This window comes from Eulemur rufifrons, chromosome 28 (assembly GCF_041146395.1).
Source record: "Eulemur rufifrons isolate Redbay chromosome 28, OSU_ERuf_1, whole genome shotgun sequence".
NCBI classification, from domain to species: domain Eukaryota; kingdom Metazoa; phylum Chordata; class Mammalia; order Primates; family Lemuridae; genus Eulemur; species Eulemur rufifrons.
Genome location: NC_091010.1, coordinates 39,070,922 through 39,094,714, shown reverse-complemented (window position 1 = coordinate 39,094,714; position 23,793 = coordinate 39,070,922). Strand labels below are relative to the sequence as shown.

Sequence of the window (23,793 nt, the reverse complement as noted above, 5' to 3'; positions counted from 1 at the left end):
TTAAGAGGCTGAGGCAGCAAGATCTCTTGAGCTCAGGAGTGTGAGATTGCAGTGAGCTATGATGACACCACTAAACCCAGGCAACAGAGCAAGACCCTGTCCCTAAATATATAAGTAAATAAATAAATAAATACTAACCAAATGAGTCTACTAGAGGAGGAACAACAGAGGTAAAAACAAAGGTGATACGTAAGGAACATTTATTTACTCACTGCAAAGATTTATTAAGTTCCTACTCTACAGACATTGAGGGAATGATAAATGAGACAGAGAAGGTTCCTGCCATCCAACAGCATACACTCTATGTGTTCAGGAGAGGAGTGTTCGTATTTGTTTTATTTTCAGCCAACATATATTGAGTACTTACTGTGCTTCAGCTACTGTGCTAAGCACCTTACAGTTATAAATTTCATCTAACCTGTGTAACACTCATGAGGGGTTATTATTACACTCATTTCATAAATGAGGACACTGAAGTTCTGAGTTGTTATGTAACTTGTCCAAGATCACCCAGCTAGCAAGAGGTGGAGCTGAGCCTTGAACTCAGATCTGCCTCAGGCCTAAACTTGGGTTTTTAATGACTATTACTAGAGTTGGGTAGGAAGGCTTTGTGGAGAAATTGGGATGTTTATTTTATTTTCCATCTTATTATTTTTATTTTATTTATTTTGATTTTACTATGACAATTGGAAACAGAAAAAAGTTGAAAGAATTCTAGAGTGGACCCCTATATTTTGCTACCTAGAGTCTAGATTTAATATTTTACTAAATTTGCTTTATCATGTAACTATCCATCTATCCATCCTTCTCTCTAACCATTGATCATCTTATTTTTCTTTTTATTCCTTTCAAAGGAAATCACAGACATCGGTAGAAGTCGAGGTTTGAATTGGACCTTGCAGAAGGTTGCCGGATCTCCGTAGGCAGAAAAGAGAGAGGAAGGGGCAGTCCAGGCATGGGAAAGAGCTTGGGTGAAAGAACAGGACAGGAATGTGCATGGTGACTTCACAGAACAAGAATGAGAGTGTGACAGAGGGTGACAGTTAGCGTTGAGGAACATGATAGTGAAGGATGGATAGGAAGGCTGTTGGAAGAGGACTTCAGCCAACCGGCAAATGGGTTCTATTCCAATGAAGTAAATGTGAGGACTAGGAACCACCAGTTTCCAATAGAAAGAATGGAGGGGTGCAAACAGTAGTGAGAAGGTGAGTCTTATAGCTGGGCAGGGAGAGAAACTTTTATAAAAGAAGTGCAGGAATTCTAGTGATCCATGCATAAAAGAAGATGAATCTGGAGATAAAACTATTAAGAAAATGTAATAGGAAATTTGTTTTACCATTGTTTAAACTCAAAATTATTTCCTAACATATTATAATAATTCAGAACAGTGCAATCTAAATTGAATTTTTTTCTAAAGATGGTCTTCCATCTGTGATCTTCAGAGAACACCTCATCTTGACAGAGCTTCATGACGGAGTGGACATCCACGTTCTGCAAATGGTGACCCCAGTCAGGTTGCACCAGCTGCTTTTGAATTTTTCATCTCAGGTAATCCTCAAAGCACCCAGAGAGGAGGGTACTATTGTTCCCCTCAGTGTTCTTCTAAACTAGTGAGGACATTTGGCGATGTCTTAAGACAATTTTGATTGTCACAAGTAGGGGAATTACTATCGGCATCTAACAGGTAAAGACTATACTGCTAAACATTCTACAGTGCACAGGGCAGCCCCACAGCAAAGAATTATCAAGTCTAAAATATCGGTAGTGCAGAGTTCCAGAGTTTAACCTAATTAGTATGGAGGCTGGGATACATAGCTGTTCAATCCAAGTTTTTTGAATGTTACTAATGACACTTTGTAGACGAGGAATCTGAGGCTTGGTGGTGGTGAGTGGGTGTTAAGAAATTTGCTTAGTTTATACTGCTAAGAAGTGGTAGAAATGGGATTGTTACTTCAGTTTTCCGGTTCCAAATTCAGTGTCTTTCAGATATACCATGACCAGTAAAAAGATAAATGGATTAAAATGATTACATAGCTTCAAGTCATAGTAAATGAGGGAATTTTAGCACAAGAGACCAAGGCAGTGATGTTGGAGAAGAGAAACTTCAGAGTGTCTGGACAGCTAAAACCAGACTGTAGTGGTAACTTGAATTTCTGATACATTAAAATTTGGAGTGATGGTGCAGGGAGAACACAAATGAGACGCCCCTGGGTGTCTGGCGACAAGAATTGGAATTCACAGGGAGGTCCGAACCGGAAAGACATTGCCTCTGGCAGCAGGTGTTAGCCAGAGTCATGAAAGGGGGACAGAGAACAGAAACAGGGGCCAACTTCTAAGAAAACGCTCATAACAAAAGGGTGACTGATGAAAAAGGAACTAAGGAAGACAATAAAGAAATTGAGATCTGAAAGATGCCCACAGGACATGATCTTATTAAAGAAGTCAGTTAAACAGGAATTTGAGAAGACAGTTATTCAAAAATGTATATTTCTTTTTGTCTAGGGAAGAATTTCACTGTTTATCTTTCCATGTATTGCCCTAATCTATATAGCTACAGCATCAGATACTTGCATCTTATTTATGCTCTTTGTAATTATCCTTAAAATCTTAGTCATGAGAATAAAATTTCACATTTTATTTAGGCAAAAGCCTCAAGGTTTCATCCGCAACCCTCAACCTTCGGTAGCTTCTATTTTTTTTTTTTCCTAATATTTAGAGACAGGGTCTCCCTATGTTGCCCAGGTTGGAGTGCAGTGGCTATTGACAGGCATGATCATAGCGCACTGCAGCCTGGAACTCCTGGGTTCAAGCGATTCTACTGTCTCATTCTCCCAAGTAGCTGGGACTAGAGGTCTGCATCACTGCACCTGGCTAGCTTCTCTTCTGACGTAGATACCCCAGATATTACTCATCTGGAGCCAATGTTCTCGTTTCTCTCTGCTGAGTCCACACATCCTTGTTTGCCCAAATAACAGGAACAAACAATTCCTTTCATAATGGATGTACCCTAAGGTGTCATGCTTCTCAGAATCTCATCTGAAAATTAATTCCACCGAACCATGATTCAATATGATTTTAGTTAACATACTTGTTATTTATTGGGTACAAATGGTAGGGATTTGACCAAATATGCTGTGCCTCCAGGCCAGCAGAGTACACACAGTACTCAATTCTAGTGGGGAGGAAGAGGAAGGGAGAGAGCTGGAGCACAGCTATTAATGGGGGTTGAGGTAGCACATTCAGCTGACCACATCAGCAAAAGGTTATTTAACTAATAATGATGCATCTATAATGCCAAGTCCCCTATTAAAGAAAAAAAAAATTATTCAATGACACTTGTTAAAGCATGATAAGGAAGACTTCATTCAGGACTGTCGAGATAGGTACAGGGACCACTATAACAGAGACTTGCAGTAGGGGAGAAGGATGGGGCTTCACTCCAAATACAGCATGGGAAAGTGCAAATTTATAGCCAAGGAACAGGGAGCAGGGTCAGAGGATGAAAGTTACTAAGAATAAGGGAGATTCTGGCTAAACCAACCTAACAAGAGTCTTGCTAAAGGCAGGTCAGGATGATTAGATATCACCTGAAAGATGACAGAGGATGAGAGACCTGAGAATGATCAGATATTAAGGGAGAGGGAGGTTACTGCCAAACTGACTTAGCAGGGTTCTTTGCTAAATCTGGATTTTACAAGGAAATACACAGATGGGCCCAGGAGAAGGTTCAGAAGCTTGGGTCAAGTTTGGCCCAACAAAGAATCTTTGTAAACCCCCAATTTTTTTTAATGTAAAAAGATTATTAATACTAATATGGATTAATTGTTTTGCACATTTGCTATAGGGAAGGCATTGAGTTAAATACATTCTATAGATGATCTCATTTTGACTCTCAAGGACTCAATGATGTAGGATTAATTATCATTCCATTAGCTGCCTTTGGACAGATGAGGTTCTGACTCGGACTTGGAAAAGCTGAATCTCTGGGCTTACCTCCTCACCAAATTCTGGCCTCTAAGCACCATTGTCCAGTAGAACTTTCTGTGATGAAGGAAATGTCTTATGTGCCGTCTAGTAGGGTAGACACTAGCCACATGTTGATATGGAGTGCTTGAAATGTGGATAATGCAACAGACTAGCATTAAAAAACAAGCAAGCAAAAAAAAAAAGCATTAATTAATTAAAATGTTAATGTAAATAGCTATATTTCATAGCTGTGTAAAGTTAGACTGTGAAAATACAGCACATTTCCGTCACTGCAGAAAGTTCTATTGGACAGTACTATTTAGGAGAAATGCTTCATCTTCCCTTTCCTCCCAGGTTGGATTCTAGGCTTCCACATTGGCTTTTCTCCTGCACGGTACAGCAAGAGCAGATGGGCTTTCTTCTACCCCTCCCAGTTCCCTCAACCCTGCAACCTCAGCAAAAGGAGATTCCTTTCCTTCACCCATGTCTATCTCCCTCCTCCACTTCCATGAGGCCCACACCCACGACAGCAGCTATTTCAATAGTCTAGTGTGGAACCCCAAAAGGGCTGGAAGTGACCTTTCTCTACCAGGCGCTCACCGCCTATCCACATTACGCTTAACATCATCATCAACCCACAATTACTGGACTCTTAAAAGACGAAAATCATTCTGGCAGAGACAGAATCAGTCACACGAAATCTGAGCACTCTTAGAATAAAACAACAATGACGCAGTATTGACTAGAATAAACAAAATATTTGCTTTGGGCTTTGCTAGAGCCCCTCTGAGTGTGACTTACATGGAAGGAAGCCTGTGAAGTTTCTTTCTATTCTCCAAAACTTTTTAAAAGAACTGCCTGTTCTACATTATTTAAATGAAAAATGGGACTTATCTGCCACCCAAGACAATGTTTAACCAAGAGAAGTAGTTTACTGGAACGCAAAGGTATTCAAGCCTTTAACCTAAAGACCTTCACAGCTGAGAGTTCAGGGCTCACTGCTGCCTCTGCATTTATAGGTTCATTTTCAATGCTAATGGATTCTTTTACAAGCTTATTTGTTCCTTCTTTTGTGTGTTTTAAACATATATTCACTAATCATCACTTAGGTCTAACCTAGAGTTTTTTGCAAGTGAAAATAGGACTTAAATTCAGATTTCTAGTTAAAGGGCAGGAAACTGAGATGAAGGGAAGAGACAAAAACAGCCAGAGGGTAAAATGAGCAAGGACTTCATTAGTCTATTTTAAAAACACCCTAAGGTACTGCTTGGCAAATATTGCCTACTGTATTGTTCAGTAACTTCCTTGTTCCGTTCTCAAATTTTCCAAAAAGTCTAATTCATTTTGATATCTTCATGCACATCCGATTCACCAGGGAATCTTGTTGAAAATGCAGATTGGGACTTAGAGGCTCCGCAGTTAGACCTGAGATTCTGCGTTTTTAACTAGCTCCCGAGTGATGACGTTGCTGTTGGTCCACGAGCCACTCTTGGATTAGCAAGGATGTTCACTCCAAGAAGTTGGAGTGACACCTTGTCAGTTCAGAGGCCACGCTTCATGACGACAGTACTTTGCAAAAAGGTTAACCTGGCACCTGTCTTACATGTGGGACCTCCTGGAGACTGTGGCAGCTGCTTCTTCAGGCTCTAAGTCAACGTTTGGGGAATTGGGTTATGTTCTCGGCGCCCGCATCTCGCTCATTTCCTCAGCATCAACGTGAAATGCGCGCTATTATTACCCCGTATTTTACAGGTAAAACTGAGGCTCAGAGAGTTAAGTAAATCGCCCAAGGTTATGAACTTCTCAGGAGAGTTGAACCCAGGTCCACATGACCGCAAGAGACAAAGCTTTTAATCAGCACCCTGCCGCTTGAGTTTCCTGTGCTGCGAAATGGGAAGGAGCGGCAGGCAGGGTCCGGATCCCTGCCAGATACACCTAAAGCCGTCCTTGTACTCCTTCTCTGGATCGTACTCTTTGACCCTGCAGGGAAAAGTTCTTTTTGATACACCGAGGCCCCTCGACTTGCCTAGGTCAGGCACTCGCACGGGTGTTCCCGGGGAGGGTCGGGCAGTCCCCGAGGGATCTGGCTCCGGACACAGAGGGCCGATGCCTTACATAACCGCGAGGCGTCCCTCCTCCCGCGCGCCCCTCACCCCTCGCCAAGCCGCAGCCCTTAGAGCGGATCCCAGCGATAAATCCCCTTCGCCCGCCGGGCAGAGTCCCTGGCGGAGCCGGCGGGGTGAGCGAGCCAGTGCATTTCGGGGGGCCAAGCACCGGGATTTTCCAGGCGCCGCTCCCCTCCCCCGGCGCTGCCCGCTGGGCCCCCGGCCCCAGCCCCAGCCCCACCGGCGCCTCCGCCCGGTCTGCTCCCCGCCCCTCGGAAGCGAGGACCGCGGCGACTGGGGCCCGGGAAGGGGCCACCGCGCTGGGACGCGGCTCGGTGGGCGCGCCCTGGGGGCATGTCCGCGAGCTACTGGCAGGGCTGCAGCGGTCCCCGCGAGGTGAGGACGCGGCGGGGCTGGGGTAGCGGCGGGAGTAGCAGGCGGTCGGCCGGGGCGTGGGGTGGTCTGCGCCCTTTGGGCCGGTTGCGGAGCGCTGGAGCCTGCCCCCCCGGGGCTGTCCTGGTCGCAGTATCGCCGATGGCTCCGGCGCCCGGATCCCCAGCGCTCAGGCCGGGAAGCTCCCTCAGCTCACCCTTTTCCCACTGCCCAACTCGGTTGTGCCGAGGGCGCAGTGGCTCAGGCGACACCGGCATCCCTCGAGGCAGGGCGGCGGGGCAGCGGAGCGCTAGGGCTGGGCTTGAATGGGCTCCATTCTCTTTCCGCTGCCCCAGTGCCCAGCCCGCGCCGCGAGTCTGCGTCCCTAACTTGGGTCCCTTGGCGCGCCTGCTGGGTTGGTAGGGAGACACGTGCCCACTTGCCCTGTCCGTGTTGAGCCAGCGCTCCGGCCGAGTTTCTGGGCAGGTGGCAGGAGAGAGAGCAGCTTTGATCTCCAGCTCCTCTGGTTTCCAAATGCAGACTTCCCAGTGCAGTAGAGATCGCCTTTCGGTTCTCTTTTCTGTTTTCAGCAGCCCCCCACCCCCTGCCCAAGACAATAATATTTATTTTTCGTGTGTGGTACATTAAAAACACACCAGTTTTCAAAATCTTAAAGAGATTGGACTTAATTTCTCAGTTGCTTGTTGTCCACAAAGAAAAGCAGAGATACCTGTAGCGCAGACTGAAAAAAGTGTTTGCAGCAAAATTTTAAAGCACAATCACAGTTAAGTCCTGGGGCTATTTGGTTAGTCTTCATTTTTCACAACTCAGCATTCTAAACCTTTTACAATTTTTTTTTCTTTTTAATGTTGAATCAGATGGGTCCTGCTAGGACACTGGTTAAACACTTCCATTTTGAAGAGCCTCTAATTAGTTCATCCCACCTGTTTGTTGCTGAGAGCTGGGCGCTCCAGCTGCACAGCCAGTTTAACCCAGGGGGAGAATGTTGCGGCCTGCCAAACCTAGACACACACTGTGTCCACAGGTATTCCGACTCATTAGCTTTTCAAATCATCAGCTCCCTGCATAGTTTGTCCCCCGACTCCACCCATACATATCATGCCAAACTAGGGCGAATGGTGTTGGACCCCCCACCCCCACCCCAAGGTGTCCATATGTCTGTTGAAGAAATGAAGGCTGGAAAGGAATAGTATAACTGATTGGATTTGATCACTTATAACCACTGCATATTTTTAATGTTTTTTAATTTTAGTTCATTTTTACCAGATATTTATTGAGTGCCTACTATATGTCCTTTGCTGTATTTGGGGTGTGTCAATAAACAAAACAAAGAACTGATCTTGTGGAGCTCAAGTTACAATTTACTCATTAGAATTTTTCCAGGATTTTATTAGGCAGATAGAAGAGAATTTCAATTTTGCCTAAAGCAGGGAAATGAATATAAACGTTCCAAACTGTCTTCCTTCCAATCCCATGATTCTGCCTATCTTACTAATATAATCATGGAAAATAAGAAACAAACTCAGATGGAGTTACGTTGACATTTATGAACTGACATTTTCCTGTATGTGAATAGTGGTTCCCACATTTGGTTATTTAATGTATGTTCATTCAGAGTCCATGAAATTACATTTCCTTTATTGCAGGAACATCACTGTGGTGACTAAATGAAGCGTAGGAAGATTTGTGTTCTTAAAAGTATTAGTGCTACCATCTTAGTATTGGAGACCGTAATTGCCTTAGTTTTTAAGATGTAGCATTTAACTTATTTATGAAGATGGTGTTCCATTCTGTTTTTATTTTGTCTCGCTTTACATTTTGTCCCCTCTCTCCTCTTCCATATTCATAGGCCACAGTGTTGTGACTTACTGGTAAATCCGTTACCACAGTAGTTTTTCTTTTTAATCAGACATTCCAGTTTTAAGCATTTTCTAATTCCCTCAATTCCTTTTTCTTCAAAATGACAGTTTGCAAGCTCAGGCATGTTTATTGTTTTTAACAAAGGCTTATCAAAATGAACTTGGCAGTTTTTCAGTCACATACTGCCAAAAAAAGGTATTCAGTGCAGCTTTTGGGGTTGTTTATGCATTCCCTACCTAACCAATTGCTTTGCTTTTAAAAATTGCCAGTATGGAAGCCATTTTCTTATGAGTGCCTCTCTAGTATATCTAAAAATGCACCCATTGAAGTGGTATAATAATTTGGGAAAAACCGAATCCACAGTTGAAGACATTAGGAAATTTTTTGAGCAGAAAGATGTGTTTCTTTGTCTCTGTTTTTAATTTGCTCTACATCAAAGGACATCAGGATGTGTCCTTATCTAACAATGTCCTATTTGAAGGTTGGGTTGGTTAAACACTTAGAGGATGAAGTCACGATTTCTGATGTCGCCAGGCACTCAGAGGAGTATTTGATTTTTTTCTTCATTTGCCTTCCCATCAGATACTCCAGATACTCAACCCTCCTTCATTCATATTGATGAGTGGGGTCAGTGGCTGTAGCCAGGTAGGACTTTGCATTAATTAATTATTTAATTAATGTGCTCATTCATTTCTTAATTGAGTCAATATTTATGGAACTTGTTCTTATGAAAGATTTGTGTAAGGATTTGTGTAAAGATTGTGCTTTGAGCACCTCCTTTGTGGTGCTTGTAGCAGGAGGGGATATGAAGACACAGAACCTGCCACTGAAACAGCTTATAGCCTTGTGTGGAAGAGAGGACATTGTGTGACTAGCTGTCATACCAATTATAACTACCATAAGAGATAGATAAGCACTTTGGAAATTAAAAAGAAGGAGAGGCACTGTGAAGAGTTGAGGGTTAGGGAAGACTTTATAGAGGAGGTTATATATGAGCTGCTCCTTGAAGATGAGTAGTATGGTAAAGCTTTTATAGAGGCAGAAGGATAGACCTATTTTTATGGAGCACATCCTTGCTTCTTTTGAAGATATATAGAACAGTTCCTTTTGGGGACCAGTTGAGGCTGTGTCAGGTTGTGTAATAGGTATCACCTCTGTATCCTTCTGTATGCATTCCTCTCTGTCCCGGGCAATGGAGTACTGGCCAACATGAGAACAACTCATTGGGTTAACCACTGTTCTCCTTCCCCTCTGAAACACATCCTGGTTGTTGCTCAGACACAGAGACCACTGTGGCAAAGAGCTCTCATCATAATAAATTGGTATATTTGGCTCTTACCAGCTCAAGGACACGCTTATGGTGGTGTTTGGTCACAGTCCTGTCAATGCCAGTTGTACTTATGCTATAATTTTGCAATTTAATTAAATATTGCATAAATTAATGTAATGTGAATGCCAAATCAAGAATGCTATCTCTAGAAAAACTAAGTTGATTGCCATATGGGCCCATAAAAGTAAGCCATGTTGAAAAACAAATATCAACAGTTGCTGCAACATGGATGAACCTTGAAAACATTATGCTAAGTGAAGGAAGCCAGTTACAAAAGATCAGGTATAGTGTGATTCCATTTCCATGAAATGTCCAGAATAGGCAAATCTATAGAGACAAAAAGTGGCTTAGTGGTTGCCAGGGAATAGGAGTAGTGGGAATTGAGAGTGACCGACGGTGGATACGAGGTTTCTTTTTGGGGTGATGGCTATGCAATTAGATGGTGGTGATGGTTACACAACACTGTGAATATAGTAAAAATCACTAAATTGTACACTTTAAAATGATTAAAATAGTGAATTTATGTTATGCAAATTTTATTTCAATTTTAAAGAAAGAACTGTAAAGCTTTTAAAAAGGCAATTTGAACAAACAAACTACTACTACTTGGGTGTGGCATAGACAGCTATAAGAGATTGGAAAAGTACAGTAACAACATCTCGAAAGATTTTGCACTCAGGTTTTTTTTTTTTTTTTTTTTTAATTGAGCTCCCCGTTAAGGTCCTGCTCCATTTTTAAGAAATGGAAGCAGGAAATCTGGGTGTAGTTTAACCAAGAAAGGCAACACGGAACTCCAGTCCAAACATGGCCCCAATATCCAAGGATTAATGGATGAATTTATGTTTACTTATGGGACTAATTTAAATAAAATGTTTTAAATATATTATATTAACTTTTTGACTTTCTGCTTTTACTGACTTCTGATTGCTTCACTTAAGAGAGCTTCTAATGTTTCAATTTCTGAGGGTACCCAGTATATCTTGAAAATAGCTCATCTCTCTGCATCTGGAGAGAAATTCCATGTTTATGAGCCTCATACAGATATAGCATTAGTCACTTAAGATTGTAGGGGTGACCTGAACCTAGTTTCTAAGCTTCCAAATCATGATAAATGTCAGCAACTGTTTTCTTCCAGACTCTGTCTTATGGCTCCCTGGCTCATATATGTAAACAGAGTAGCAACATAAAATGTTAACTACTTAACATTTTAATCAATACTTAAATTTATTACCCCAAACATTTGTAGACTGTAATTTTTCAAAATATTCCTAAGCATAATTCACCATTTTGTGGTTTATTTGACATATACAAACTAAGACCATAATTACTTATTTGGGTGCAAACTGGCCTTGTTTTTGTAATTTTACTTCGCTTGATGGAATACTTTCATGGGAGTGAGCTCATATTTATCTACTGAAATCAGTTGTATTTCTTGAAATAGCAGTTTCAGCTCTCTGAATCTGTAACTTCAAACCAACCACATTTATAACCCATGGAGGAACCACCAAAGAAACAAAAACCTATACTCACAATAAAGCTAAATCTGGTTAAAGGGACAATAGAATGCTGCTTCTTCAGTCAGAGATGGGCCAACAAGACAACTATCAAAACCCAGCCTTAACCATCATTATTAAATATTAATAGTTAGGAATAGGGGTAGGCCAAACTGGCAGGCATAAGTGCTATAAAAAATAAGTGGTTTGTTCAGATTGATACGTGACAACTTAGTATCCATAAATCTGATGATTCAAGACTCTGTATCAATGGTTCTCAACCCTGCCTACACATTTGAATCACCTGGGGAAGGAAAAAAGTACTGGTGCTAAGGATGCACTCTCAAAATTTCTGCTTTAGTAGGTCTGGGAGAGGGTCAGGGCATCAGCAGTTTATAAAGCTCCCTTGTAAATTTCACGTGCAGCCAGGGTTGAGAACCACTGATAGGTGATAACAATTTTAGGATTCCTCAGAAAAAAATTTATTGAAACAAATGATTGTTATGGTATCTTTTTAACATATCTGATGAAAAAATAAATATGATTTTTTTTTTTTCATTTTCTCTTCAGGGTCCATTCAATATATGGAAGCTTTCCCTAAGGGTTGAATGAATGTTCACTAATTTTTCCCCTCTGTGGAATTCACTAAGCTTATGTTTATATGATGTCAAAATAACCCAATCAGTATAGTTACAGTCAACCAAGCAATTAATTGACCAATTTGTTTCATGTTTTTGGTGATTGGGGTATCATATAGGTATATTTGTTGAGGACAATAATTTGGCCTTTTGCTCTTCAACAATAACCTATTTCTTCTAAAATAACTTATGCATCTGTCCTTGTTCCTTATATGTTTCCTTAAATTGATTGGGTTGTCAGCCTTACTGCTCAGACTTTCTCTGGATATTTCCTCTTTTTATTTCTTTGTATCAAAATAGATTTTCAACATGTAGCATTATTTTTTTCCTTTTTTGAGATAGAATCTCACTGTGTCTCCTCAGGTAGAGTGCAGTGGCGTCATCACAGCTCACTGCAACAACCTCAAACTCCTGGGCTCAAGCAATCCTCCTGCCTCCGCCTCCCGAGTACCTGGGATTATAGGTGTGACCACCACACCCAGCTAATTTTTCTATTTTTTGTAGAGATGAGGTCTCACTCTTGCTCAGGCTGGTCTCGAACTCTTGGTCTCAAGGGATCCTCCTGTCTCAGCCTCCCAGAGTGCTGGGATTACAGGTGTGAGCCATCACACCCAGCCCCAAAATGTAGGACTTTATATCAGAAAGATATTTTTACATATAGGACTCTTATATAAGAAAGCCAGAAGTTTAAACCTTGCCATTTGTGTCTTCAACAAAGTATGATTACTTGTAGGTTTTTCCTTGCCATGAGGATCGACTGTCTTTGAGGAAATGTGGCAAGATGACTGACACAGACCCTAGCACTGATCTGGTGGACTACTCAGAACTGGCCTTAGTTTAAAGACATTTTTTCTAAAAAATATTTTGTTTTTGATATTCATGTAAATTCTCACCTACTGTTACCAGTTAGCTTTCCCAAATTAGGCTTTAACTGTTGATTTCTGTAACAGAAAGTAGCACCTTCGTGGATCTTGCCCAGCAGGTTTTGAGTTACATTTTGCAGATTTCTGGGTGTTTTAGGGAGCACCCGAGAGGCTGGGGTAGGGCATAGGGACAATGGTGGTGGGACGGGGGCGGCGTGGAAGGTGTCCAGCTCTCAGCTTAGGGCTTCTTTCTGGTGGCCTCTTCTACAACCTGAGCAGGTGTGCATTCTGGATTTCACATATTGGGTTTCCAAATAAGATTTGTTTGAACAAAGGATTTCTTGGCTAAAACAAATTTGTAAATGACTAGGCCACATGTTTCTAAGTTTCTGTTTCTCTTTCCCTGCCAAATTTGGTTTATGTTCTGGCAGCTCCTAATTGTTTCTAGTTACTACTGTGCATCTGTGTTGAAAGAGCATGGAAAGACTTTGGTCTTACTAACTTTATAACTTTGGTGCCTGTGGGGAGAGCCAAGGGAGCAATTAGATAACTAGGGCAAGAAAGCTAGATTGAAAATTGTCAGTATAGAGACTTGGTTCAAGTCATGTTCCTCCCTGGGAGGTTGTTTATAGAGAGAGGTGAGATGGGTCATAGATAAAATTCTATAGCTATGCTGGGTTAGGTACCCTTCTCTGTTAACCCAACACACGATTTGGTCAATGACATTTACTTTTCAAATTAAATATTTTAATTTTGCATATTGCCCATGTATGCTTGTGCATACCTGTCAAAAAAGTTGGTGCATGGGTACATATGTGTGTGGGCGGGGGTGGGGGTAGCAGGATGCGGTCGGAGGACAGGGCATGGAAACCAGCCAAGGATGTTTTTCCTCTCTTTGAAAACCCTACATGCTGCACAAACCTCTAGGGCCCCTTCTATATGCATATGGAGATGCACAGTGAGAGGAGAAACTTGAGTGGTTACCCAGAGGATTTGGCAGTGCAGACAGCCAAGCATTAAGAATGGAATGGTGGCATTTTTTAACATAAAATAATTTAGGAGGTATTGGGGTTTCTTGATTTTTAAAATCCAGACTTGTCCCCCATATTTTAGTTCTCCCTTGTGGAACTAGGACGGTGACTGCTAGGTTCTGGGTGTGGTCCCACGGAGGTCTGGGGGCAGGTCTCCATTCCACATGGTTCTGCGGCTCGTTGTGTTTCATGGACACAGACTCTGCCCGCGATGCTGGCCAGCTGTGGCAAACTTCGTCACAAGGATCACCAGGCAACAGTGTATTAGCTTAATTTAAGAATTCATAAACACTCTTAGAGAAAAGTCAAAGTATCCAGGTAAAGAATAAATAAGTGCTCATAAATAAGATACTTGTTAAAAAGTAATGTGTTAAGTGATGATGGGACTGGTCATTGTATCAAAAATTAAACCCTACACATTTTTTCTTTCCCTTTTATTTCTTCAGGTTGACTTCTTTCACATTGAAAAAAAGATAAAATTTAGACAACTATGTGCTCTAATTTTATTAGAGATGAAGGTCCCACTAAAATTTCAAATGGACTGATGCATACAAGTTGGCATCTCAGAATCTTCCTGGCATATTCTGCAATCTTAATAAATTCTTGCATGATAGTATATCTAATTGGCTGCTGATACAGGCTGTGTTAAGGTGAAATTTCAGTTTCATTTTTAACAGTTTTAAGCAGAAGTGGAGGAAGAGACATTTGCCTTAGATGAAATAGAATTAATTACCTTTAAAGTCTCTAATAAAAAATATTGTGATTAAACCATGTTAAAATAACTCACTGGGTTTACCTTTTCCCAGGCAGCTGTTCACGGAGCTCAGCGGAGATGTTGGGGGGACGTTGACAAGGCCCCGCCTCTCAGAGGCCGGTGGTGCCTGGCAGCCCTCAGGAAGGGTCTGGACTTCGGAAAGGCGCAGCTCAAGTGCGTGTGGTTCTAGGGAAAGATACAAAAGGTTAGCTGGTATCTGGCATACAGTAAAACTCCCTTGATAGTCTCAGTAGAACATTGTCAAAGCACAGTTGAACAGCTTACATTTTCACTGCAGTTTTTGAAAAAGAACTTGAAGTATGAATTGGCAAAACAACACAGTTCACAAGTAGCTTTGGATGCGTTAGCCAGATCATCGTTACTACCCTGGGACGAAGAGACTGCGTGCCCTGCTGAAGTCCCCTCCTCCCCTTCCTTCTCCCGCTCTGCCTTTTCCCCGGGTGAGGCGCCGTATGACACTCTCTGGGCAGAGAGCGGCAGCTGCAGATCATCAGGCTTCCAGCTGTGAAGCTGTTATGACGTGTGGGGGTGGAGGTCGTGGGAGAGGGGCCGCAAGGACTCAGTGTGTTGTCCTCTGCTTCCATAGTTAGCCGTGTGGTGGGAAACCAGCACTATGTGCTCCCTTCGTACAGCTGCACATCCCATCGTCGCCTTTTCTCTCCGCCCACACAGGCTTCTAGGAACTCAGTTAGATCTGGTGTAAGCTCAGAAGCCCTACCTGTGAGGATGCGGATCGACTGCACAGGGATAGAATATGTGTACCAGGCCTGATTTGTAAGCGGCATGAGGAGAAAATGCATTAGGTAGGATGATTTAGGGTGTGAGGAGCAGAAACTCCAACCTGAACTGACTTCAGTAGTAGGAAAGGGAATTCCCTCACGTAGTAGGACGTCAGGAGCCGAATGTCTGGGCACTGGCTGTGGTTCTCTGTGATTCTCTTGGTTCTGTCCCTGCCATGTATTGATTTCATTCTCAACCTGACTCCACGCATGGCCCCAAGATGACTACAACATTTTGAAGGGTCACATGGAGGCAGGAAACCCCCAGTGGGAGGGGAGAGGCCACATCTCCATGTCTCCTGAGCAGTGAGGAAGCCTTTCCCAGAAGCTCCCCAAAGACTTTTCCTCATGTCATTGGTAAGAATTGGGTCGCTGACCTTTCCTTAAATTAGCCCATCACCTTCAGGGAGAACGGCACTACCGCAACACTTGATTAACCATTTTGGGTGGACTGGATGTTAGGGATCAGCTATAGTACAACGTCCATGATGGAGAGGAGGCTAGAGGACATTATTGTCAGATTCAGACAGTCTTGTCAAGGGGAAGGAGCCTTGGCTGGCAATCAAGTCCCCACCTTCAGCATTTGCTAGCAGTGTGTACTTGGACAGAGTACCAGCTTCTGTGAACCTTGGTTTTCTCTTACAGGATTGTTGTGGGAATTGAAAGCTGTTTATAGAAACTCTATGTAGCTATACAAATGTGAATTATTTATTTAATAACAATAATTTAGGCTAGGTGTGGTGGCTCACATCTGTAATCCCAGCACTTTGAGAGGCTAAGGTAGGAGGATCGATTGAGGCCAGGAGTTTGAGACCAGCCTGGACAACATAGCAAGACCCTATCTCTAAAAAGAGAAGATAACAATACTTCCATTTGTTGGTCACATACATGTTCCAGGCACTTTCTGGAGGCCTAACTGATACTAAAGGCACTCCACGAAATGCTTTATTTCTGATCTCAGGTAAGCTGAGGTCTGAAACATTAAGGCTCAAAGGCAGGGGCAGCAAACAGATATAGGCTTGGTTTCTCCCAGGGGTTCCATTTTTTGGCCTGTGTGAAAGAGTAATGGCAGCTGGTCATGGGGCTTCGAACCGTTGCTCTTCTATCTGCTATTGATTGGCTTTTGCTAACTGGTTTAGGACTCAACTGCACAGGAGATTTGTAAAACACAGGTGGATATGTGCTTTTAAAACACTTCATGCTGGCCGGGCGCGGTGGCTCATGCCTGTAATCCTAGCACTCTGGGAGGCTGAGGCGAGGGTAGATCGTTTGAGCTCAGGAGTTCAAGACCAGCCTGAGCAAGAGCGAGACCCCAATCTCTGCTAAAAATAGAAAGAAATTAGCTGGACAACTAAAAAAAATATATATATATAGAAAAAAATAACTGGGCATGGTGGCGCATGCCTGTAGTCCCAACTACTCAGGAGGCTGAGGCAGGAGGATTGCTTGAGCCCAGAAGTTTGAGGTTGCTGTGAGCTAGGCTGATGCCATGGCACTCTAGCCCGGGCAACAGAGTGAGACTGTCTTAAAAATAAAATAAATAAATAAATAAATAAATAAAATAAAACACTTGATGCTTTTCTGCTTTAATGCTTATTAAGTTCTTGTGTGTATCGAGGCTTAGGACCTGTCAGTGAAGTAAAAAGTCAGGAAGGAGGTGACATAATTCTTTTGATGTTGCAAATGGCTCTGCTTTGAACATTGTGATATGAACTTTTTCCATATCTTGGCTTATATTCTTATAATAGTTTCCCTTAAGGAGTATGGCTAGGTCAAAGAATTTGAACTTTTTTTTGTATTGTTTTTTGAGACAGGCTCTCGCTCTGTTGCCTGGGTTAGAGTGCAGTGGCATCATCATAGCTCTCTGCAACCTTAAATGATCCTCAAGCGATCCTCCTGCCTCAGCCTCCTGAGCAGCAGGGACTACAGGCATGCTCTACCACACCTGGCTAATTTTTCTATTTTTAGTAGAGAGAGGATTTTGCTATGTTGCTCAGGCTGCTCTGAACTTTTTAAAATATAGATTGCCTGAATATTGATTGTGGAAGCTTTTTGAATGGTGAAAATGACACATTTGTAGTACTATTTTGGAAATACGCTTTTTTTTTGTTTTGTTTTGTTTTTTCCCTTTCTATGGTGCTTTCTATGCCTGGGATCATAAAATATTTTCAGAAAATTTGAATTATTCTGATACCATGTAACCTACTTTTTCCCAGACCCCCCCTGTAATGACAAGAAAAATGGTGTTTCTGTGGTTCAGCTTATATGATATTTTGAGGAAATCCAGCTCACATCAATTCCTTCCCATTAGTCCTAAAGTCCTGGTTAGAAACTAAACTTGTGCATCTTAATGCATCCTCCCCTTAGTGTGAGTTCCTCCTCGGGAGGCTTCTGGATCCTGTGTGCACTGGGGCTCCCTGAGGGCCTGTCTTTCAGACACATCTGCTTTCTATTCACGGCTCTGGCTCTCACGCTGGGACCCCTCCTATACTCTTTAAACAATTTGTGAGTAAACTGATGGCAAAAATAAAGCGGGATATGCTGGTTTTTTGCTGACACAGTGTGAATATGGGACCTTTGTTTTAGAGTTGAGGTGGAGGTAAAAAAAAAAACTTTCATTTGTGTGACTCAAGGTCCCATATAATTCTTTCAGCAATTCCCAAAATACTTCTCCTCCAACTCTTCCCACCTCCCACAAGAAATATTGATGATGAAGCTATGTAACAACTGCCACTATGCTTAAATAGATTTTTTAAAAATTATTGTTGTGATCATAGTGTATGCGATATAATGCATGCTTCTATTTTGTTCTCTGCTTGTGTGTTTCCCCAGGTAATTTCAAACACCCAGTGTGTTAGGTGGTGATGATAGGAAAAAGCAAAAGAGTGGGATCAGATCACCCTTGTCACATAGGGTAATCCACATAGGGTCACGGCTGAAGGTGACCACAAGTGTGCCAGGGACAGCGGGGGAGGCAGAAAGAGAGTGCTGTTTGTGGGAGAGCCCCGGAATAACCCCATGAGGTAGGTGGAAAACAGAGGCCCAGGAAGTCACTTGTTCCAGGTCACACAGCAGGTAAATGGGAAAGCCTGGATTTCGACCCTCATCTTTCTAAATCCAAATTGCACGTTCATTATTTGTTTTCCTTGATTTCTTTTTCTTCCAGATTTGAATTTTTAAAATTACCTCTAAGATAATTCAGACTTTAGAGAGGGAATGAAGTATATACTGCTTTCCCCGCTGCCTCCCACAGCTCAGGCCTACGCTGGGACAGTTTGGTGGCTGTGCTCCCAGGCTACCTTCTCTGCAGGTACAAACCGCCTAGGGAAGCCAGCTGTGCCTGTCTCCAGCCAGACAGGACATGTGAGGCTTGCAGCATGCTGGGCCCTGGGGACCACGACACTCCCAAGTGTAGCAGCAACAGAAAGAAGCCAGAGTGCCCTAGCTGCCGCTCCTTTTGGGAATGGAGAGCTATTTGTGCTCTCTGGCTTTGTGCCTGCACCGTCCTGACTTCCCAAGCAGAAAACAGAGCCCCTTACCAGTGGAGAGCTGGGGAGAGGCCCAGGGACTGCCTCTTGTTCACCTCTGTTTTTCCAGTGTCTACACTTACTGGTGCCCAGCTACTGGTGCATGGAAGGAGGAAAGACACCCTAACCCTAGTTCTGCAGGTAAATCATTGAAGTGACTTTGGGCAAGTCAAGGTTAGGAGTCTAGTCTGTTTTCCCCAAGTCTAAAGTGAACATTTTTTTTTCCTCACTTTCATGTTTCTGAAATAAGATGTGATTGACATTAGGTGCACATATTTAACCTATTAAGTAGGTTTCTTAATTTTTCATTTTTCTTGAAAGGTTGTAATAGTGGATAACTTATAACCTATGTTATTTTAGGATTGTGGGAATATAGCAATCAGTGCTTTGAGGAGTTGTTTGGAGAGTGGGTACAGCCTGTGAACTGCAAAGTGCTGTATAAATATCAAAGATCGGAAAACTGTCCAACTGTGTCCTTACTACCCAACTGCCCCTGTGTCATTATTTCCAGAGGTGCCCAGACAGGAACTTCTTGATTTAAAAAGTAGTGACCATCCTCTATTCAATAAAGCTGGCATTCTAGGTTGTACGAATGCACATTTTTATTCTGCCCCTACCCCTGATTTTCATTTCAGATTGAACAAACAAACAAGTAAACATGGCTCTTACACATTCGAATTTTTCTTAAATTGGGCCTTGGCAAGAATCCATTGCTTACCATGGATTTAGTGGATTCCTGGCCCTCACTGGAAATATCAGCACTGCCACAAAACTCTTTAAACAGAACGTTAATGCAAAAAGAAGTGTTGTAATTCAAATGGACGGAAGCCACTGAGTGCCTGCAACATGCCAGGTAGCATTAGGGGATTAAAAACAAGTACTCAGACAGTCTATTCCTGCCTAGGAGCAGTTGAGTTTGGAGGGGGCAAAGGGTACAAAGCCCAGGAACCGAGCTAACATTTCACTTTCCAGCTTAATTCAACCAATTTGCCGTGATAAGAAATCTGAAGGAGTTTACAATCTGGCAGGAAATAAGGTAGACATTTACCTTGCCAGTGAAAAGGGGGGTGCTAATCAAATAACCAGGGGAAACAGGATCACAGAGAATATTTACTTTCAGAAAAGAAATCTCATCAGTTCTTTAGAGTAGCCATTTACGAGTTAATGGTCTGTCACCGCACTTAAACCAGTGGTTGTAAAGTCTTTGGAGGCTCAAGTGTGGGGTAGCTGAATTGTGACCTCACCCTGAAGGGCTGGGCTGTGGCCAAATCCCTGAGGACACGTCAGGGTTCATTTTCCCACCATTCAACAGACACTTAAGCTCTGTTCTTGGTGCTAGGCATACATCAGCGAACAAAATCCACAAAAAAATATCCGACAAACAAATATCCCACCCTCCCAGAGTTGACATTCCAATTTGCTCCTGCCTTAGAAAACAAATAGCTAAGCCAGTTAGAATTATCTCTAGAGTTAAGAGTAAATGAGTCAGACACTTTGGTTGTGTTCCTCTGACTAAACTGCAAGGATTTCGATTTTGTTAGCTTTTAGGCCTTTTTCACATAGCTAAAATTCCTGGATAACAAGATTACTATAATTAGAATGTTAGTAGAGGTAGCTTATTTTTGACATTCTGTTGGGTCTGTTGCCATGATTTGCCAAAAAAAAAAAAAAAAAGTAATTATAAAATATTATTATCTCTGCAAGGCAGCACCTGGTTTATTTAATTCTAGTTTTGCAGTTTAATTGAAATCAAACTCATTGTGAAAAATCCCCTTTCTCCTGTCTTGGTGCTGACTGTGACAGCTCTCTGCGGTGAACGTGTGATGACCGAGTGTGGTTGCCACGGCCAGCGGTGGACTGCGGGGCTGGCGCTGGAAACCTGAGGCTCTTGCAGGCCTGGTTTCCTTCGGGCAGCTCGAGCAGGGCTTTGTGCAGGGGGACTCTGGTGCGGTCACTACGGTAACAAGCCTGGGAGCTTGGACGTGGGAACCCATATGCCTTTTCTTTGGGCGCCTTGTGGGAAAACAGGGATAAGAAGCATCTGTGACTGCACTTATCTTCAGTTTCAACAACCAGGACTTCTGCTGTGGCTGCAAAGTGGGGCAAGACGGATTGTTGCTGAGAGAGGAAAAGCAGGCAGCCGGCAGGGATTAGAGCCCTCTGAGGCTGACCGTTCAGTCTCTAGCGCCCTGGTTTAGCACATTGGTGGGTATTGAGGATGTGAATGTTTGAGGCATGCATTCCTGTTCAAGGAGCTTCTTTGCATGTGTACCCAGGAGATATTAATTCTGCCAAACCAGGGACTCAACATTCCTGATTGGGGGGGGGGGGCGGTTTCTGTTGGAGGGATTTGAGAGTCCTAACAGGTCGTAGTTATTACAGACATGGTCTTGGGCAATCTGTGTGCCCTCAAGTAATCACATCGGCTTCTAAAATTGTTGCCAGACACCTAACAGGCCCCTTTTGAACTCTGCAAAGTCCAATGGGTGCTATTATGGACTGAATGATTGTGTCCCCTCAAATTTATATGTGTAAGTCCTAATCCTCAATGTGATGGTATTTGGAGGTAGGGCCTTTGGGAGGCGATGATCAGGTTTAGGTGAGGTCCTGTGGGTGGAACCCTTATGAGGGGATTAGTGTCAGTATAAGAAGAGGAAGCCAGAAAAATATCTCCCTCTCCACACACATGCACAGAAAAGGCCATGTGAGCACACAGCAAGAGCACCATTGTCTACGAGCCAGGAAGAGAGCCTTCATCAGAACCCAATCTGCTGGCACCCTGATCTTGGACTTCCAGCCTCCAAAACTGTAAGGAAATAAATATCTGTTGTTTAAGCCACCAGCCTAGGGTATTTTGTTATAGCAGCCCAAGCCAAGACAGGCACAGTACCTCTCTTCTTAAGGTCTTATCTTGTTGATAGTATCTTATTGATAGTATTATTCCTTTCTTCTTTGACTTTGGTGATACCATACTCTCTTGCAATGGTCCCCAACCATTTTGGCACGAGGGACAGGTTTCATGGAAGACAATTTTTCCATGGACTGGCAGGGGGAGGAGGATGGTTTTGGGATGATTCAAGTGCATTACATTTATTGTGCACTTTATTTCTATTATTATTACATTGTAATATATAATGAAATAATTACACAACTCACCATAATCATTGGTGGCAGAATCTAATGCCACCAATGATCTGGCAGCAGCTTAGGCAGTGATGCAAGCGATGGGGAGCGGCTATAAATACAGTGAAGCTTTGCAAACAAGCACCACTCATCTCCTGCTATGTGGCCTGGTTCCTAACAAGCCACGGACTGGTACCGGTCCACAGCCCAGGGGCTTGGGGACCACAGATCTACTGGACTTCTTCATACTTTTTTGGCACTTTCTCAATTTCCTTGCAGCCTTCTTATTTCTTAACCTTCCCTTAAAAAGTGAGGTTCCTCAAAGTCCTAATCTCTCTTGTCTTCCACCCACCTGCAGAAAGAATACCTTGTGGTCTGTGGACAAGTGTAGGTCTTATTTTTGAGCTTGTCAAAAATGTGAATTTCAGGTCCCACCCAAACCTGCTGAATCTGAATCTGCCACTTAGCAGGCAGTGTCCAGGGAAATCTGAGAAGGCTTGCTATTTAGGATTTCAGCAACAAACTATGTGTCCTGAACTCCAAGTATACACCTGGACACTGGATCTCTCTCCTGGGCTCTAGAGCAGTTTATCCAACAGAGCCTCTGGACTGTCCACTTAGAGGTCCCACAGGGATACCACACTTTACCTGTCCAGAGTCTGACTCCTCTCTTCCCAAATATACTCCTCCTTTGGGCAATCAACAAAAGATAGGGCCTCTCCAGAAACTTTTACTTTGGAGCTCCCACTCAACCAGATACTCCCAAGTTAAATGGTTTCTTTGGGGTTAGTCAGGGCTAATAGTTGGCTAGTGGGCACTGGGCAGCCTGGCCCATTGTTCCGTTGGTCTGTCCTCTGAGTTCTCAGTGCTGTCAGCCTCTTGCTAAATATCCTGAATATTATGTATCAAGTCATGTTTGGTTAGTAACACTTTTAACTTTTTATCATCCATGTTGAGTTTCAAAGTGTGCAAACATTTTATAAACATGTTATATTAAGCATTCATCATTATATTTTTATTAATTATAAAATATTACCGATACAAGTGGTTAATAAGTATTTTTAATGGTGAGGAAATAATGACATTCTCTGATTTTAGTGTCAGATTTCCAGAATATTTGTGAATGACCACAGTGAGTCCAAAGGAATGTAGTGTGACCTAGTATGTCACAGGATTGAATCATACGGTATCTTTTTAGGAAAGAGAAATCAGAGGCAACTTAACTGCCCAACAATAGGGGATTGGTGAAATCAATTACAGTACATTGATATAATCAAATATTTTGCAGCCATTGGAATGCTCAGACACAGTACAGTTACTAACATGGAAATACATTTATGTTATCACATTAATCGAAAAGAACAAATAAAGGTAGGATGATTACAGTTTTGTTTTTTAAAAAAATTGTAGTAAAATGTACATAACAGAAAATTAACTTTAAGTGTATAGTTCTGTGGTGCTAAGTACTGAATAGGAAAAAACAAACTGCTTTCCTCTCCAGTCTACTCTGAATACTTCACTCTGACACCGGATGTGTAGGGGGTTTATCACACCGAGCAATACCCCAGTTCACTGCGGACACCAGCTGAGTGTCCCACAATTTAACTCAACTCTGCGGATAGCAGATCCCACAGGTTGAAGCCTCAGTCCTGCAAGACTGCCCCCACTGCAGACACCAATCCCAAGTCCAGGTTGTCACCTATACTTTGACCCAACCTGCTGTAAATCAGAGGTTTCAACCCCCACCTTGGGTTTGATCATTTGCTAGAATGGCTCACAGAACTCAGGACAACAGTTTACTTACTAGATCACTGGTTCATTACAAAAGACATATTAAAAGACACAAATGAACAGCCAGATGAAAAGATACACAGGGCAAGGTCCAGAAGGCTCCCAAGCATGGGAGCTTC

At 42.6% G+C, this 23,793-nt stretch overlaps 1 protein-coding gene across 2 annotated transcripts in view; it reads left to right on the top strand.

The window, feature by feature from the left end:
- Nucleotides 1-5,974: 5,974 nt before the first annotated feature.
- The window catches only part of SLC16A12 (solute carrier family 16 member 12), a 72,680-nt gene continuing 54,861 nt past the window's right edge, over nt 5,975-23,793 (top strand). Inside the window, exon 1 of one of the 2 annotated variants that reach the window (XM_069460495.1) lies at nt 5,975-5,996. The gene's annotated coding sequence lies outside the window, so the exon portion shown is untranslated. Of the gene's footprint in view, nt 5,997-6,142; nt 6,468-23,793 lie in introns of those variants that run through there. The other variant, XM_069460494.1, reaches the window with a different exon arrangement.